This window comes from Mobula hypostoma, chromosome X1, assembly GCF_963921235.1.
Source record: "Mobula hypostoma chromosome X1, sMobHyp1.1, whole genome shotgun sequence".
NCBI classification, from domain to species: domain Eukaryota; kingdom Metazoa; phylum Chordata; class Chondrichthyes; order Myliobatiformes; family Myliobatidae; genus Mobula; species Mobula hypostoma.
Genome location: NC_086128.1, coordinates 22,066,878 through 22,081,646, shown reverse-complemented (window position 1 = coordinate 22,081,646; position 14,769 = coordinate 22,066,878). Strand labels below are relative to the sequence as shown.

Sequence of the window (14,769 nt, the reverse complement as noted above, 5' to 3'; positions counted from 1 at the left end):
ACAACTTCAACATGATGTCCCAACTCCTGTACCCAATACTTAGAATTATGAAGGTCATTGGGCCAAAATCTCTTCTTTGCAACCCTATCTATCTGTGAAGCCTCTTTCAAGGAGTTATGGATCAGTATTCCCAGATGTCTTGTCAGGATTTGAACTGTCAAAGTGCACTACCATACCCTTGTCTGAATTGAATTCCATCTGCCAACGCTCTGCTCTACTTTTCAAATGATCTATGTCCCACCGAAACCTATACCAGCCTCCTTTGTTACTATGACTCCACCGATTTTTTTTTGTGCCGCCTGTAAACTTACTAAACATACCTCCTATATTCAAGTTAAGTAACAGTCTCTGCAGTACTGCATTTGTTACAGCATCCACCACCCAGCAAGCAAGCAAAGGCAAAGCCCCCAAGAGAGACCATGATCTGTAGTATAGAAAAACTAATTGATCACTCAACCAGTTTGACATGCCACAGGCTCTCTCTTTACCTAATAAAAGAGCAGAGAGCTGTCACAGTGAGGGGGGAGACAACAAAAGCAAACAACTTGCTGATGTACAGTGTTAAAGTCTGCCGAGACTCGAGATCGGCAGCAAACTCTTCCACCATCAACGGGAGAAAGAGGGAGTGGTTTGCTGTGTACAGAGACCTCCAACAGCTGATCCGCTGTTCCTGATGTTTGTTTTTTTTTCCCCATGATGCTTCAGTCATTGGCACTGGGATAGAATTGGCTCATCTACAGGGCCACAGAGTCTCAGAACCCTGAAGGCGCGCTTGCCTTCTAGGCTGCAACCTTGCAACAACTGGTCAACGAGTCCCAGGAGTGGGTCCCATCGCCGCAAAGGACTGCAGTTTGAGCACAGCTGCAAGTAAAGGACACTGTTAGAACCCATCCACCTTGAAAAGGAAAAAAGAGACATTAAAGGTAGAAATTAAGCTGCTTCCGCAGATGAGCTCAAAGAAGCTGTTCTTTAACACCATCATTACTTCGCGCAAGTTTGGATCTAGATTGTTAACACACATCAGATCCCTTGTCCAAAGCCTTACCAAAGTCCTCATAAAATACGCCCACTGCTCTGCCATTGTCAACTCTTCTTGTCACCACCTCAGAAAAACTCAAATCAGGTTTGTGAGACTTGATCTCACCTGCACTAGACCCAAAGCCAAAATGAGAAGCCACAAATTTTAAATCGTCTCAAATTAGCTTGAGAGAGAATTATATTTAAGTTTATTAACTAATAAGTGGTTAAAAAGTTTTCCACTTCCAATAGATAAGAGGTGAACAGCATAGATGTATTTGAGTGAAAGCTAAATAAGCACAAAGGCAAAAAGAATAGGTTCATTTGATAGGGCTGGATCTATTTGATGGAAGGGGTTTCATGTCAGTATAAACTGACACAGACATTTGGACTGAATGATCCTGTTCCAGTACTGCACGTTCCATGCTTTCAGTCAGGTATAATGTAGCTCCAACTATTGCATCCATGTCTGATTTGTAGTTGCAGCATATTTCAGCATTTCTCAGTCCATCACAGGCAAAGCACTCCCTCACCATTGGATGCATTTACATAGAGGACTGCCACAAGGAAGCAGCATCCAGTATCAAAGACCCCCACCTCAAGAGATCACGAGGCTTTGTTTTACTGTATAAAATAATCTCTTGTAATCAATGTTTATGATAGAAAGCAAATGATTGTAAAGTTAGCAATTACAATGTCAATCCAAGAACATCTTATTTGAAACTTAAAGATGTAATACCCTAAAAAGCAGTATTTAAGCTGCCTATCTGACTCTCCTTTCAGATTTTTATAGAAACATAGAAAACCTACAGCACAATACAGGCCCTTCGGCCCACAATGCTGTGCCGAACATGTACGTACTTAGAAATTACCTAGGGTTACCCATAGCCCTCTATCTTTCTAAGCTCCATGTACCTGTCAAGGAACCTCTTAAAAGACCCTATCATATCCACCTCCACCGCTGTTGCCAGCAGCCCATTCCATGCACTCACCACTCTGTGTAAGTAAAAAAAAATCAAATCAAATCAAAATTTTACCCCTGACATCTCGTATTAGCCATTTCAGCCCTGGGGAAAAAGCCTCTGATTATCCACACAATCAATGCCTCTCATCATCTTATACACCTCTATCAGGTCATCTCTCATCCTCCGCTGCTCCAAAGAGAAAACGCCGAGTTCACGCAACCTATTCTCATAAGGCATGCTCCCCAGTCCAGGCCAATCCTTGTAAATCTCCTCTGCACCTTTTCTATAGTTTCCACATCCTTCCTGTAGTGAGGTGACCAGAACTGAGCACAGTACTCCAAATGGGGTCTGACCAGGGTCCTATAAAGCTGTAACATTACTTCTCGGCTCTTGAACTCAGTCCCATAGTTGATGAAGGCCAATGCACTGTATGCCTTCTTAACCACAGAGTCAACCTGCGCAGCTGCTTTGAGTGTCCTATGGACGCGGATGCCAAGATCCCTCTGATCCTCCACACTGCCAAGAGTCTTACCATTAATACTATGTTCTGCTCATCATAATTGACCTACCAGAATGGACCACCTCACACTTATCTGGTTTGATCTCCTTCTGCCACTTCTCAGCCCAGTTTTGCATCCTATCAATGTCCCGCTGTAACCTCTGACAGCTCTCCACACTATCCACAACACCCCCAACCTTTGTGTCATCAGCAAGTTTACTAACCCAACCTCATCCAGGTCATTTATAAAAATCACGAAGAGAAGGGATCCCAGAACAGATCCCTGCGGCACACCACTGATGACCGACCTCCATCCAGAATATGACCCATTTACAACCACTCTTTGCCTTCTGTAGACACGCCAGTTCTAGATCCACAAAGCAGTGTCCCCTTGGATCCCATGCCTCCTTACTTTCTCAATAAGCCTTGCATGGGGTACCTTATCAAATACCTTGCTGCAATCCATATACACTATATCTACTGCTCTTCCTTCATCAGTGTGTTTAGTCACATCCTCAAAAAGTTCAATCAGGCTCGTAAGGCACGACCTGCCTTTGACAAAGCCATGCTGACTGCTCCGAATCATATTATGCCTCTCCAAATGTTCATAAATCCTGCCTCTCAGGATCTTTTCCATCAGCTTACCAATCACTGAAGTAAGGCTCACTGGTCTATAATTTCCTGGGCTATCTCTACTCCCTTTCTTGATAATGGAACAACATCTGCAACCCTTCAATCTTCCGGAACCTTTCCCGTCCCCATTGATGATGCAAAGATCATTGCCAGAGGCTTAGCAATCTCCTGCCTCGCCTCCTACAGTAGCCTGGGGTACATCTCATCCAGTCCTGGAGACTTATCCAACTTGATGCTTTCTAAAAGCTCCAGCATATCCACTTTCTTAATGTCTATATCAGGGGTGGCCAACCTTTTACATTCCATGTGTCAATTTTTTTACACACGAGTTCAGATGCGATTTTTTTTCACGCACAAGTTCTATATTAATATATTTTTACAAGAATTGAATGGGAGTACAAGAGTTGTATGGTGCATCTGAACTCGTGAGTGAAAAAATTGACACGTGGAATGTAAAAGGTTGACCACCCCTGGTCTATATGCTCAAGCTTTTCAGTCCGCTGTAAGTCATCCCTACAATCACCAAGATCCTTTTCTGTAGTGAATATGAAACAAAGTATTCATTAAGTATCTCTGCTGTCTCCTCCGATTCCATACAGACTTTTCCACTGTCACACTTGATTGGTCCTATTCTCTCACGTCCTATCCTCTTGCTCTTCACATACCTGTAGAATGCCTTGGGGTTTTCCTTAATCCTGCTCGCCAAGGCTTTCTCATGGCCCCTTCTGGCTCTCCTAATTTCATTCTTAAACTCCTTCCTGCTAGCCGTATAATCTTCTGGATCTCCATCATTACTTAGTTTTTGAACCTTTCACAAGCTTTTCTTTTCTTCTTGACTAGATTTTCAACAGCCTTTGTATGCCTCGGTTCCTGTACCCTACCATCCTTTCCCTGTCTTATTGGAACGTACCTATGCAGATTGCCGCACAGATAGCCCCTGAACATTTGCCACATTTCCCTGAGAATATCTGTTCCCAATTTATGCTTCCAAGTTCCTACTTGATAGCCTCTTATTTCCCCTTACTCCAATTAAACGCTTTCCTAACTTGTCTGTTCCTATCTGTCTCCATGCTATGGTAAAGGAGATAGAATTGTGATCACTATCTCCAAAGTGCTTTCCCACTGAGAGATCTGACACCGGCGCAGGTTCATTATCTGCTGTGAGAATCCAGATACTTGGCAAATGTGTGCATGACTATTTGTACAGTGGGATGTTATTATATTTGGGTGAAACCTTTAAAAGCCTATAGGTTTGCATGTGAGCAAAAGATTATAATTACAAATATGCCAGTTACATTTGTAGGAATTACTGGGGATTTAACGTTGTCTTTGGAATTAATTAATTTGGCTGTTGACCTATGGTGGCAGTGGAGATTTGGTTCAGTGGTTACTTTTGGGTGTGGAGGGAAGAGGTAGACATAGATTTCTTTCCTTGCCCAAACACAGATTTTGTAAAAATCAGATGGTGAACTTTAACAAAACTAAGCTAATTTAAACCTAAAAGTTGGAAGTTTGCATGTAATTCATTATTTTCCCATTGCTCACTGGAATCTATTTGTCATGGTAATATTCTAGTAGTCAGTGTTCACGTACGTATTCCTCAGTTAAATGTAATTTGTGCAGATTGGAGTATCTTGTCTGGAACATGATATAGATCTGATTAGTAACTATTTGTACATCATTAGTGAAGCTTATTGTTTGAAATATTTGATGTATTAATATACATTATGTATAAACAGCAGTTTACAATGAGCCAGTTACCAAATAGACCAAATTCTTAGCTCTTAATCGCGTACATTTTCTGTACAATTTCAAAGAATATTGGCCTGATTTTCTTTATTTCATTTCCAGGTGTGTCTTGCAGGCAGCTTTGTTGGTTGCTGAGAACTTCACTGCAGTAATTCATGAATTTTATCTCCTTCCACCATCTACGTCAATTGTTACTGAAACTGTGTGGGGGTGAATGAAATTCTCAGGTTCTCAATGGGATCATCATATCTTGCATTGAAATAGCTTAGCAATTTCAGAAAGAAAGCTTTGTTCTCTCCAGTATAATTGAGGCTCAGGACATGCGTAGCACAAATGACTCAGTCCAAGCTCTAGTTGATAGTCTTAATCAGGGTCTTATTAAATTCTAAAACTTAAGTAAATGGGAAAACCAAATGAGGTTGTATGCAGTATGGTCCCAACTTGTACATTGTGTCTGAGTCATGTTGCTGCCATAACTTTTGTTGATGGATATAGTTTGCAGGATAAGAAATTCTTCACCCACTGAATACTCTTAGACATCATTGCTATACCTTTTTTTTATTTTAACTTTGAAGTAAGGCTAAAAGGCATTTGTTTGGGGAAGTTCTACATTTGCAGACCTAGACTAGTAATGAATTATAATTGTTTCTCCCCCATCTAGATTGTATTGTCGTAAGGTCTGTAGATTAAGCTTTAACTTCTCCCAACATCTGTGTTGATTGCCATGAAATTTAATGGTGCATGTGGCAAAATGAAGCTGAAGTAGCATGTACCAAGTTATGCAACCCCTTATTACAGCAGCAAACTATATTCAGTGTTGTCTATACAGATGTCCCCCGCTTTTCAAATGTTCGCTTTACGAAACCTCACTGTTACAAAAGACCTACATTAATTACCTGTTTTTGCTAATAAAAGGTGTTTTCACTGATACGAAAAAAGGCAGCGCGCAAGAAAAGCGGCACGCGATAAAAGGCAGTGCATGCCCCGAGCAGCCAAGCTCCTCCCCTGGAACTGCATTCTAGCCAGCGTTGCTTAATCACGTGCCTGTGAGCAGCCGTTAGCAAGATGAGTTCTACGGTATCGGAAAAGCCTAAAAGAGCTGGTAATGGTGTTACACTTAGCGTAAAACTAGACATAATTAAGCTTTTCGATCGTGGTGAACCAAGTAAGGACACAGTGAGATTGGCTTGTGGAAGTTGACGAAGATGATGTTGAAGAGGTTTTGGCATCCCATGACCAAGAACTGATAGACGAAGAGCTGATGCAATTGGAAGAGGAAAGGATAACAATCGAAACCGAATGCAGTAGCGAACGGACTGGAAGTGAAGTCGTCCAGGAACTGAGCGTGAAGCAACTGCATGAGATGATAGAAAAATGCGCGAGTCTAAGCAGTCAAGCATACTGTCGTTTTTCAAGCCTTCCATTTCAGCCACAGCAGACGACGAACCTCGACCTTCGACATCGAGGCAGGCAGACATAGAAGAAGATGACCTGCCTGCCCTGATGGAAACAGACGATGATGAGATGACACCCCAGTGTCTCACCACCCCAACCCCCAGGCCGCGGACTGATACATTGCCGCGGAGAATGCAGCGGTAGCCAGGACGCACCCAACACATCTTTAAGAAAAAAGCCGAAATAAACAAGCTAATTAATTACGTGCCACCCGGCACGTAAATGTCGGCCCAGATTAGAGGCAATTGCTGATTGCGTCGCCTCTGATCTGGACCGACATTTATGTGCCGGACGGAACCTAATTAATTAGTTTGTTTATTTCGGCTTTTTTCTTAAAGATGTGCTGGATGTGTCCTGGCTACCGCTGCACTGCTGCATGCTTCGCGGATCAGTATCAGTGGGGAGGGTGGGGACCACTGCACCACCCCAACCTCCGACTCAGCCTAACACACCATCAGTGTGCTCGGCGCTGTCTTCCCGATTCCAGTACGTGATACTACACTGTACATACATTATTTCTACTTTATATAGGCTGTGTATTTTTATGTGTTATTTGGTATGATTTGGCAGCTTCATAGCTTAAAGGTTACTGGAGAGAGTGTTTCTGCTGAGAGCGCTTGCGCCGTGTTTCTGCCAACAGCACTTGCATGAGATTTTCGCTACGGAGAACAGTGTGGCAATGATTGTAGAAAAGTATTTCTACTTTATATAAGCTGTGTATTTATCATATCATTCCTGTTTTTACTATATATTACTGTTATTTTAGGTTTTATTTGTTATTTGGCATGATTTGGTGGGCTATTTTTTGGGTCTGTGAACGCTCACAAATTTTTCCTATATAAATAAATGGTAATTGCTTCTTCGCCTTACGACATTCCGGCTTACAAACCGTTTCATAGGAATGCTCTACCTTCGGATGGTGGGGGAAACCTGTATATTGCATGGATAACTTAAACAGCATCTAGGGCTGAATTAGACATGTATGTGGTCTTACATCAATGTGATTACAGTTAAAGTATTTATTCTTTGTTTTGGCAGTAGGAGCATGTACAAAGACTTCTAAACTTCAAATAAAGTTCTTCTATTTTATCATCACATGCTTCTTGGTTTCAACTGATAGCAGGATTGTTTGGTGTAGTTACAGATAGTTGTTGGCTCACACTAATTGGGGCTATTAATGAAAGTAAACTGACTTGTAATATTACAGGACTTGGGTATCCAGTGGTGGAAAAATGACATTTTCCAAAAAAAAACTCTGTTGGAAAGATTCTAGGATAAACTTGCATCTTAGGCAGAGAAGTTTCCTGTAAAATAAAGATAATGAATATCAAGGGGTTTATTTAACACATTGCTGGTAGATTGCAGTAAAGTAACTGTAACTCAAATGTTTGTGTTAATGCGTGCAATATTCTAGATTCATCATCTCGAGTTACTCTTGTGGGATTTCTCCATTGTCTTTATGTAGCTCAAAATGCACACTGTAGTGTGCGTTTGCATTCCCCAATCCAAGTTTGTGGAAAATTATTATTGTGCTTTCAGTAAGTGTTTCTCTTACTAAATGAAACTGTCACCGACTTGCCTTTTTTTGATGCACCAAAATACATGCCATTGTCTTCTGTAAGCCACTAATTTACAAAAGTTAGTTTATGTGTTGGATTTATGTGTTGGAGGCTGAACTGTGATTTCTGTTGAATGACGAATGTTTCTTTTAAACAGTGGTTATTTCTTTTTGTTGTAATTATGACTTAACGCTTCTTATAGCTGTCCTCTTTTAACAGCAGTGCTGTATATTGTGTACTTTGTGCTTGCAGATCCTCTAGTCCTGGGTTGCAATTTCTTAAGCTGAACAAAGATCAATAGAAGTTTCATTCCAGTACGGTTCACAAAAAGGTATGGAACTAATTTACTGCAATTCTGACCTGAACTGCCACAAATTAGTTCTGTACCTTTTTACTTCCAAAGTAATTGTTGACTTTACCCATGCTCAGAATAATTTACACAGTACACTTTGTGACAAAAAAAAAGGATTATACAAATTATTGATGTTGCCTTAAGTTGAAGGTAACAATTCATTGTGTTATTGTTCCAAACGTATATGTGAGATTTTTTTTGGTGTTTTAGGTGGATACAGGATAGAATGCATTTAACACAGATGACGGGGAATGCCTGAAAGGATATGACGTCGTCTTTTTTGTGCACTAGAAGTCTTAAGTGAAAGGTTTGACAGCCAGCAGGTTGCTGAATGTTAATTCCATTTTTTTTCTTACTGAGCAGCTGTCGTCATCTTCATGGTTTCCATAGCAACCCTTTCCTTCTCAGCAGCGCAATATCTGAGGAAATGTTAACGGATTTATTCATGAGATTAGCTTTATATATATTCTGTTTAAACCTATTGTAAATCATAGTTTTATTCATTTGCAATATGCCTTCAAGATGTGTTATTTAGAGATGCCTTTTTAACTGTTCAGATCATTTAATGAAGCACTTTGAATTATTCACAGGGACTGTAATTGAATCTATATTTCACATGCTTAGGACTTCATTTACTTCTTTTCAATCTGGGGCTTAGTAATGATGCGTTGGTTGGATCATTCACCAGCAATTCAAAAAGCATGAATGGTGCCATAAAATGGCAGTGCAGGTTATAATTTCGGTATGTAGGGAGGGGGAAGCCAGGGAGGGAGCAGAGCATTAGCCTACTGCAGTAGTCTCTTCTGACACTTTTTATTTCCCCTTCTGCTGGCAGTCCACAGAGGGCCAACGCCTTGCCTTCTTTTGCAGCCACCCCACCCCGCTTTCCTTGCCCCTTTTGCACTCCCCCCACCCCTCCCCCCGGCTCTTGCGCCTTGCCCTATAATGCTTTACGAGCTCTTGTCCAAAATGTTTATTGGCACATATGCAAATTGTGAAAGGCCTTGATAGAGTGGATGTGGAGATGATGTTTCCTATGGTAGGAGAGTCATAAGACCAGAGGACACTGCCTCAGAATAGAGGGGTGTCCTTTTTGAATAAAAATGAGGGGGAATTTCTTTAGTCAAAGAGTGCTGAATGTGGGATTCTTTGCTGCAGGCAGCTGTGGATACCAAGTCTTTACTTATATTTAAAGCAGAGGTTGGTAGTCTCTGGATTGGTCAGGGCATGAAGGGATATAGGTTGTGGGGGGGGGGCGGTGGCAAGAAACTGGGGCTGAGAGGAAATTTCGATCAGACGTGATGAAATGGCGGAGTAGACTGGTGGGCCATATGGCCTAATTCTGCTCCTATACCTTATAGTCTTGTTTATGAACAACATATGTATCTCACTGGTAATTCCACAGTAAGAAATGGTTGCGTAGCAGTTAGCACAATCGCTTTACAGCGCCAGTGATCACCAATTGGGATTTGATTACTGCTGCTGTCCATAAGGAGTATGTATGTTCTCCCTTCAGCTGTGTGAGTTTTCTTCAGGTGCTCTGGTTTCCTCCCACATTTCAAAGACGTATGGTTAGGGTTAGAGTTAGTAAGTTATGGGCACGCTAAGTTGGTGCCAGAAATATGACAATACGTGGGCTACCACCAGCACAATCCCTGCTGATTTGATTTGATACAAATGACACATTTCACTGTATGTTTTGATGTACGGCGGCATGCAAAAGTTTGGGCACCCCTGGTCAAAATTTCTGTTACTGTCAGTAGCTAAGCGAGTAAAAGATTACCTGATTTCCAAAAGGCATAAAGTTAAAGATGACACATTTCTTTAATATTTTAAGCAAGATTACTTTTTTATTTCCATCTTTTACAGTTTCAAAATAACAAAAAAGGAAAAGGGCCTGAAGCAAAAGTTTGGGCACCCTGCATGGTCAGTACTTAGTAACACTCCCTTTGGTAAGTATCACAGCTTGTAAACGCTTTCTGTAGCCAGCTAAGATTCTTGTTTGGAGGATTTTCGCCCATTCTTCCTTGCAAAAGGCTTCTAGTTCTGTGAGATTCTTGGGCCGTCTTGCATGCACTGCTCTTTTGAGGTGTATCCGCAGATTCTCGATGATGTTTAGGTCAGGGGACTGTGAGGGCCATGGCAAAACCTTCAGCTTGCGCCTCTTGAGGTAGTCCATTGTGGATTTTGAGGTGTGTTTCAGATCATTATCCTGTTGTAGAAGCCATCCTCTTTTCATCTTCAGCTTTTTTACAGACAGTGTGATGTTTGCTTCCAGAATTTGCTGGTATTTAATTGAATTCATTCTTCCCTCTACCAGTGAAATGTTCCCCAAGAGCAGTTCTCTCGGAAAGTTTTCTTGGTCTTCCAGACCTCAATTTGACCTCCACCGTTCCTGTTAACTGCCATTCCTTTTGCAATTTTTGCTCACTTCTTTCTCAATTCCTGCTAAAACACTGTTTACATTTACATCATTTATTATTATGTTGTAAATTGTCCTTTACTGTGCCTATTGTCTTGTTTATTAATTATTGTACTGTTTTGCACTGTTTTGTGCACTTTATGTAGTCCCGTGTATTTCTGAAGTCTAGTGTAGTTTTGTGCTGTTTCATGTAGCACCATGGTCCTGGAGGAGCATTGTTTCATTTTTACTGTGTACTGTACCAGCAGTTATGGTTGAAGTGACAATAAAAAGCGACTTGATGACTTGACTTGACTTCACATCATGAACTGAGGAAACGACTGCCTGAAAACGCTTTGCTATCTTCTTATAGCCTTCTCCTGCTTTGTGGGTATCATTTATTTTAATTTTTAGAGTGCTAAGCATCTGCTTAGAGGAGCCCATGGCTGCTGATTGTTGGGACAAGGTTTGAAGAGTCAGGGTATTTATAAAGCTTTGAAATTTGCATCACCTGGCCTTTCCTAATGATGACTGTGAACAAGCTATAGCCCTAACAAGCTAGTTAAGGTCTGAGACCTTGGTAAAAGTTATCTGAGAGCTCAAATCTCTTGTTGTGCCCAAACTTTTGCACTGTGCTCCTTTCCTATTTTTCCCACTCTAAAATTGTACAAAGCAAAAATAATACACTCATCTTACTTAAAATGTTGAAAAGAATGTTTCATCTTTAACTTTATGACTTTTGGAGATCAGTTCACCTTCTACTCACTTAACTATTCAGAGTAACAGAAATTTTGACCAGGGGTGCCCAAATTTTTGCATGCCACTGTTTGCGATAAATAAAACTTATCTTTATTTTTGTTATACACCTGAAACATCACTAAAGGACTATTTGTGCTTTCTGACTCTATTATATACCTTAACTATTTCATTTATTTAAATACTTAATTATGACTCCTTTTTCTTATCAAAATGATATGCAGTGAAAATGTACTTTTTGTCCGTTAATGCTAAATTTTGGCTTCATAAAAATAACTGATTTGCAAGGTGCTATTGACTGTCCTAACTTAGCATGTACTTATTCTGTTTACCTGTTAACTTATTTCCTTAAAACCATTAGGAATGCAATATGGTTTGCATCAGTTATTAGCAGGCACAATTGGTTTGGTGTTAGTATTTTTACACAAGTACATAAGAATCGAGAAAGAAACAAATAACTCATTGGATTTCAATTTCATTGCTTTAGTTATTAATAACAACATATATTTAAAGGAGGTAACAGATGGTCTGTCAAATTTAAAGAAAAGATTTTACAATGTTTCTGAATTACTATTTTAAAAAATGCTAAAATGCTGGAGGCTCAGATTTTGAACCTTTGCATGTAATGGAAGAGATTCTTGTTCAGATTAGGTGTGTTAATAATGATAGAAATGGTGGTCTTAAAATAGTGACATAATGATTCCATAGGCAGCCTTAAGTGCTGATAGAATAAAATAACTGTGCCTCACATAATAAATGCAGCACCATTATAACTGATTCCTGTGGTACTGCAAATAATGCTATTTGCATAATAAATGAGAGAATATCAGTGGAGATTGTAATTGTAGGTACTTGAAAATTTTTTATTTGCAAATGAATTGTTTATATGTTTTGGGTTTCTGGTCATAACCCAGGATTAAGTAATGGGCATTGGCACATTTAATGCACACCTGGAATATGTTAAACCCACAACAGGCATTTTCAATACTTAACCAAGGAGATGTACAATCGGTGGCCATTTTATTTGGTACTTCCTGTACCTAATAAAGTGGCCACTGAGTATATGTTTGTGGTCTTCTGCTGCTGTAGACCATCCACTTCAAGGTTTGAAGTGTTGTGCATTCCTAGCGCCTTCCTGTCAGCTTGAACCAGTCTGGCCATTCTCCTCTGACCTCTTTCATTAGCAAGGCATTTTTGCTGACAGAAATGCCATTTACTGTGTGATTTTTTCGTTTTTTTTTTGCACCATTCTTTTTAAACTCTAGAGACTGTTGTGCATAAAAATCCCAGGTCATCAGCAGTTTCTGAGATGCCCTGTCTGGTACCAACAGTCAAAGTCACTTGGATCACATTTCTTCCCCATTCTGATGTTTGGTCTGAACAATTGAACCTCTTGACCATGTCTGCATGCTTTTATGCATTGAGTTGCTGCCACATGATCGGCTGATTAGATATTCCCGCCACTGCCTGTATGGAGTTGGTATATTGAAAGGTTTCAAAGGTACATTTAATGTCAGAGAAATGTATACAATATATATCCTGAAGTACTTTTTCTTTGCAACCATCCATGAAAACAGAGGAGTGCCCCAAAGAATGAATGACAGTTAAATGTTAGATTCCCCAAAGCTCCCCCAGTTCCCCCCCCACGTGTAAGCAGCAGCAAAGCAACAGTCCCCCTCCCCCACCGAGAACTCAAGCGTGCAGCAAAACCTCACTGAAGACACAGACTTGCAGTACCCCCAAAGACTGTTCGTTCACCTGGTATTCAACATGCCACAGTCTGTGTATCTCACTCTCTCTCTCGCACTCTCAGGAAAAAGAGGTGTCTCCGTTTCACAGCGAGAGGGGAGACATAACAAACAACTCACTGATTTATGATGGAAAAAGTCTATTGCATCGCTTTTTCCAAGCTCTGTGCCCGAAGAACTTGGGTCTCTGGGCACACAGCCAGAGATTTTCTGTCTCCCACAACGTACCAATTTCCTGCATGCATTCCTGCAGAGGCACTGACCTCAAGTCCACCCACCTCTGGACTACAAAATCCTGAAACTCCGAAGGCGAGCTAATCTTCTTGGCCGTGTACTTGGCATATTGAATATTGGCCAGTTGTGAGACCCCTGAGAGCATGTCCCATTCCCACAAAGAACTGAAGTCAGCGCGTAACTCCAGGTCAGGGTCTTCAAAAGAACCCTGAAAGAGAAAAATAGAGATATTAAAGATAGAAATAGAGCTGTTTCCGAAGATGCAAGCTAAGGAGTCACTGTTAGGCACCATTGTTTCTCCTAAGCTCACCAGATCCACATCCTCAGTGTGATTCACCCCGTCACTGAATAGGTTTTCTCTGGTTTCCTCCCACAGCCCAAAGATGTACTGCTTTGTAGATTAATTGGTCTTTGTAAATTGTCCTGTAATTAGGCATGGTTAAATCAGGGGTTGCCGGAAAGGCCGTGTTACTATGATGGTGAGGATGTGGATGTGGTGAGGACTTACAGATACCTGAAGGTGCACCTGGACGACAGATTTGAGTGGAGCACCAAACACAGAGGCTGTGTACAAGAAGGGCCAGAGTCACCTCTACTTCCTGATACCACAATCCTGATTGAGAAGTTACAGAACCTGGGCCTCTGTACCTCCCTCTGCAATTGGGTCCTCGACTTCCTAACTGGAAGAGCACAATCTGTGCAGATTGGTGATAACATCTCCTCCTCACTGACAATCAACACTGGTGCACCTCAGGGGTATGTGCTTATCCCACTGCTCTACTCTCTATGTACACGTGACTGTGTGGCTAGGCATAGTTCAAATACCCGTCTATAAATTTGCTGATGATACAACTATTGTTGGTAGAATCTCAGGTGGTGACGAGAGGATGTGTAGGAGTGAGATATGCCAATTAGTAGAATGGTGCCACAGCAACAACCTGGCACTCAATGTCAGTAAGATGAAAGAGCTGATTGTGGACTTCAGGAAGGGTAAGACGAAGGAACACATACCAATCCTCATAGATCAGAAGTGGAGAGAGTGAGCAGTTTCAAGTTCCTGGATGTCAAGATCTCTGAGGATCTAACCTGGTCCCAACATATCGATGTAATTATAAAGAAGGCAAGACAGTGGCTATACCTTATTAGGAATTTGAAGAGATTTGACATGTCAACAAATACACTCAAAAACTTCTATAGTTGTACCTTGGAGAGCATTCTGACAGGCTACATCATTGTCTGGTATGGAGGGGCTACTGCACAGGACGGAAAGAAGCTGCAGAAGGTTGTAAATCTAGTTAACTCCATCTTGGGCATAGCCTACAAATGTACCCAGGACATCTTTAGGGAGCAGTGTCTCAGAAAGGCAGTGTCCATTATTAAAGACCTCCAGCACCCAGGGCA

At 41.1% G+C, this 14,769-nt stretch overlaps 1 protein-coding gene across 6 annotated transcripts in view; it reads left to right on the top strand.

The window, feature by feature from the left end:
• LOC134340353 (R3H domain-containing protein 2) overlaps positions 1-14,769 on the top strand; it is a 265,555-nt gene that overhangs the window by 90,386 nt on the left and 160,400 nt on the right. For 2 of the 6 annotated variants that reach the window (XM_063037500.1, XM_063037501.1), the window contains exon 2: positions 10,099-10,181. The exons of the other annotated variants lie outside the window; for them this stretch is intronic. The gene's annotated coding sequence lies outside the window, so the exon portion shown is untranslated. The remainder of the gene's footprint in view (positions 1-10,098; positions 10,182-14,769) is intronic. 6 annotated transcript variants of the gene reach the window in all.